This window comes from Pristiophorus japonicus, chromosome 18 (genome assembly GCF_044704955.1).
Source record: "Pristiophorus japonicus isolate sPriJap1 chromosome 18, sPriJap1.hap1, whole genome shotgun sequence".
Lineage (NCBI taxonomy): Eukaryota > Metazoa > Chordata > Chondrichthyes > Pristiophoridae > Pristiophorus > Pristiophorus japonicus.
The window spans coordinates 89,190,738-89,195,983 of NC_091994.1; positions in this window are offsets into that span (position 1 = coordinate 89,190,738).

Consider the following 5,246-nt stretch of genomic DNA (forward strand, 5'->3'; position numbering starts at 1 on the left):
TAAAGAAACCGCCGCCACTTCTCAAAGCCAACCAATCAGCAGCAGCCAACTTGTCACTACGGCCTGCTGCATCAGTGAAAAGGTTCCCCGGAGACCGTGAGCATGGTCTAGAGTTCCCAGTCCTTCCTGCCAATACCAAACACAAAGCAGAATAGAGGCTGGGTCGTGGCTTAATTTGTGATATTTTCCAGACTGATGTGAAACTATAATAATCCTGATAACTAAAGTTTCCATATCAAAAGAAAATATCCAAATATAATTTTATAAAAATATTTTATAACATCCCATCCAAAAGACAGCACCTCTGACATGCATTGCACTGGAGTGTTAGCCTCGATATTTTTGTGTTTAAGTCCCTAGAATGGGACTTGCACCCACAACCTTCTGACTCAGAGGCGACAGTGCCACCCACTGAGTCACGGCTGACATTTCATTTTAAAAGACTTCATTCCAAGAGATGGGAGAAGAATTAAAATAAGTGGATTGGAGGATGATGTTTGTCAACATTTCAATAAAAGAAAGAAAGACTTGGATTTATATAGAGCCTTTCACAACCACTGAACGTCTCAAAGTGCTTTACAGCCAATTAAGTACTTTTGGAGTGTCATCATCATAGACAGTCCCTCGAAATCGAGGAAGACTTGCTTCCACTCTAAAAGTGAGTTCTCAGGTGACTGTACAGTCCAATACGGGAATTACAGTCTCTGTCACAGGTGGGACAGACAATGGTTGAAGGAAAGGGTGGGTGGGACTGGTTTGCCGCACGCTCCTTCCACTGTCTGTGCTTGATTTCTGCATGCTCTCGGCGACGAGACTCGAGGTGCTCAGCGCCCTCCCGGATGCTCTTTCTCCACAGGGTGGTCTTGGGCCAGGGATTTCCAGGTGCCAGTGGGGATGTGAGGGTGTCCTTGAAATGTTTCCTCTGCCCACCTGGGGCTCGCTTGCCGTGTAGGAGTTCCGAGTAGAGCGCTTGCTCTGGGAGTCTCGTGTCGGGCATGTGAACAATGTGGCCCGCCCAACGGAGCTGGTCGAGTGTGGTTAGTGCTTCGATGCTGGGGATGTTGGCCTGAGCGGGAACACTGACATTGGTGCGTCTATCCTCCCAGTGGATTTGCAGGACCTTATGGAGGCAGCGCTGGTGGTACTTCTCCAGCACTTTGAGGTGTCTACTGTATATAGTCCATGTCTCTGAGCCATATCGGAGGGCGGGTATCACTACTGCCCTGTAGATCATAAGCTTGGTGCCAGATTTGAGGTCCTGGTCTTCAAACACTCCCTTCCTTAGATGACCGAAGGCTGCGCTGGCGCACCGGAGGCGGTGTTGGAGCTCGGCGTCGATGTCTGCCCTTGCTGATAGTAGGCTCGTGAGGTATGGAAAATGGTCCACGTTGTCCAAGGCCGCACCGTGGATTTTGTGGGGATCAGGTGAAGCAGCTGCCCTTGCAGCATGGGTTTTAGGGGTAAGGGATATACTTTCGGGATAGGAAATGCACAAATTATTAGGGCCTGGGGGAGGGGGGTGGGGAAGATTGGGGGAGAGAAGAGCGTTTTGGGGTGTAGTCACTGTTGTAGTCACTGTTGTAATGTAGGAAACGTGGCAGCCAATTTGCGCACTAGCAAGCTTCCACAAACAGCAATCTGATAATGACCAGATATTCTGTTTTTTTGTTAAGTTGAATGAGGGATAAATATTGGCCAGGACACCGGGGATAACTCCCCTACTCTTCTTCGAAATATTGCCATGGGATCTTTTACGTCCATTTGAGAGAGCAGACGGGGCCTCGGTTTAACGTCTCATCCGAAAGACGGCACCTCCGACAGTGCGGCACTCCCTCAGCACTGCACTGAAGTGTCTGCCTAGATTTTTTTTGTGCTCAGAAGACAATTGAAAGAAAGAAAGAAAATGGAACACTTTTAAAAGAATGATGCGAGACATGCAGGACAAGTAGGATTAGCTAGCTCAAACTAAACAAGTGTGACCCTAAATAGATTAATAAACAGATTGAAAATTAAATAAAGAGAGCAAATGGCCTCGACAAATCTTGTAGCGAGAAAGAAGATTGGACTTGCGACGGTAAATATAAGGTCACACAAAAATAAGTTAAAAGGATTATCAGAGGGTCTAAAAGGGACCAAAAAAAAACATAACTAGAGAGCCAAAATATAACTATAAAAATATTCTTCCCTTACTGCAATAGCAAGACTGTTAGAGGAGAGGTGAGAACACTAAAATATGCAAATTGGCTTGAAATTGAGGATAAGCACAAGATATTGGCCCGGATCATGTGGTGGTAATGATGGCGAATTGTCAGCATTCACCATCATTACCCCTCTTAAACTGACCGTAACTTCAGGTTTAGCACGTACAAAGATAAACGTGTTAATCCTAAAGTTGCGGTCAGTCACTCCCTGCTCCGCCACAGGCTGCGTTGTGGAACTCCCCATAGCCAGCAATCCGTGAAATCAGTTGAACTGACTAAATTTTAAGCTTTTTCCATCTAATTACGCTGTTAAACACCCCATTAAAAGTGAAGTTTTGTTGGAAGAGGTGTAACTGGTGTTTTAACGGCATATTGACTGCTGAACAACTGTGCTGGCCCTGAAAACTGAATTTTATATTTATGGAATGTCAAATTTCTCTATTATGATAGAAAATTACTCTTTATTAAAAATAATATATATTTTTAAAGTTTGTTTATGATATTTCAGCTTCTACCTTAACCCCATGTGTATGTCCCAATCTTTATTTTGCTTTCTGTAAAATGTTTAAAAAGTGAATTGAATCAGTGCTTTTTATTTCCTGGTTTGCTGTCTGTGAGAATTCTTCATTGTGATTGGTTACTTAAACAGCTTGATGATGTTACTGATGCATCGTGCTGGGGATACCCTTTTGACAGTGCTATAATTCATTTAGCGTAGGAAAACCTAAAGTTTTCGCCACAGAGATTGCAAGAGCTTTGTGGCCAGCTATCTTCATGGTCAGCAGCGATCATTGCTTCTTTGCCGCTGACCGCAAATTTCAGACCATTAAATATTCTAAGTGATTACTTCCTCAAAACATTTACAAGGGAAGACATGAACAACATGCCCTCCCAAAAAGAGAGTACAAAGGCCTAATTCGAGTGCTTCAATATAAATGAGAAGGAGATCCTAAAGAAGCCCTAAAACAAATAAACTCTCAGATCTAGATGTTATTTAGTGTTGAGAGAGACAAATGAAGAGATTCTCAAGACACCAACAATCATTATGAGGAAGTCAATGCACGATGGAGAGGTACCAGTAGATTTTAAACAAGCTAATGTGGTGCCCATGTTCAAAAAAGGTGACAGAAGTAACGACAGACTTATTAGTCTACAATTACATAATTGATTATTAAGAGTAAACGTGAGGATTATTTGTTAACAACCTAGTTATCAGCAGTTGCCGTGGCTTTAGATGGGGAAGATCCTGAATGACCAATTTCCTTGATTTCTTTGAGAAAGTGACAATTCTATTCGATTGTGGCAAACACTACAACTTTGTGTACTTCCAACTTCCAAAAGGTATTTGATAAAGTTCCACACAAAAGATTACTAATCCCCAAAGTTCTGGGGATTCAGGACAAAACTTGGCTAAGAATAAGAAATTGGTTGAGGGTGGTAATGTCTGGGGGAGGGAGTGTCAGAGTGAGGTGCGCGGGTAAGTACTGACGAGGTGCCCTCGAGCTCCAAGCTTGCTCCACTGGTGTTTCTAAGCTACATCAATGACTTGGATTCAGAACTTCAACGTAAATTGTTTAAAAGGAACAGTGTATTCACATCAGGCAGCTCAGAAACTAGGGAATGAGCTAAACAAAATGTGTGAGTTGGCCAACAAAAGGTAGATACAATTAAGCAGGCAAGAGTAAAGTACTGCAAAGAGAAGGGAAAAATGGGCAACATGCAGCTTTAGTAAACAAAGTGATTATCTGCACAGGCATTTTTGTGTCCTTCTGCACATGCGCACAGTCGGCCCCGCCCCATTTTGTGCATCTAATTACACATTCTCGAGAAACTGCTGGGTGTGAATTATCCTCTAAAGGGGACCAGTGAGCAGCCAGGACTTGTCATTAAGGGGGCCCAATCAGAGCTTTTAGGTGTTGCAAATTGACACATCCTTCAGTAAACTCAACATGTCCAGCCAGTGCAGAGTTACAATCAATAAAGCCAATAGAATTTTGAAACACATAAATAACCAAAACAATAGAATACAAGTCAGAGGAAGTCATGATTAAACTGTAAAGTGCTCTGGTCAGACTATACCTTGAGTAGTGTTCAGTTCTGGTCACTGAGTGCTGGAGGCAGTGCAGAGAAGCGCCAGGAGGCTGATCTCTAGTTTCAGGGGTCTGAGTTATGAAGAAGGACTGGAGAGACTTGGGCTTTCAGCTTGTAAAAGAGACATCTGAGACGTAACCTTTTAGAGGTATACAAGAACATAAGAAATAGGAGCAGGAATAGGCCATTTGGTCCTTTGAGTCATTCAATAAAATGTGGCTGATCTACCTCAACTCCACTTTCCTGCCCTATCCCCATTAGATAGTAAATGATATGAAAAAGGTTAATGCAGAATATTATTTTAAACTATAGGAAGAGGGCAAGGTGACAGACACAGGTTGAAATGAGAAAAAAGTAACGTTAGGACTGATATCAGAAAGTAGTTCTTCATGCATCGTGCGATCAACACTCGGAAAAGACCAGAAACTCTGGAATAATTTTTTTTTTTAAACTAGACGCAGCATCATCATCATCATCATCATTATCGGCAGTCCCTTGAAATCGAGGAAGACTTGCTTCTACTCTAAAAGTGAGTTCTCAGATGGCTGTACAGTCCAATGCGGGAATTACAATCTCTGTCACGGATGGGGCAGACAGGGATTGAAGGAAAGGGCGGGTGGGGAGCCTGGTTTGCCGCTTGTTTTCTGCATGCTCTCGGCGACGAGACTCGAGGTGCTCAGCGCCCTCCTGGATGCTCTTCCTCCACTTTGGGCCAGCAATGGGAAGAATGCAGGGTTGTTCTGGATAGATGAATTCACATGAGTGGAATGGTCTTCCTCTTATAAGGCAATGGCCTTGGTCCTAAGCTTATAATTTGGAGTTGTTTTTGAGTTGCCAGCTGTTTGCAAGTTTTTTTTTTAAATGTTGGGTTGTATGCCAGTATTATTTCCCTCTCATCCCCCTCCCCCCACCTGCAGGCCTATTCTGGGAGACTGACTCCACAGAGGAGGGGGC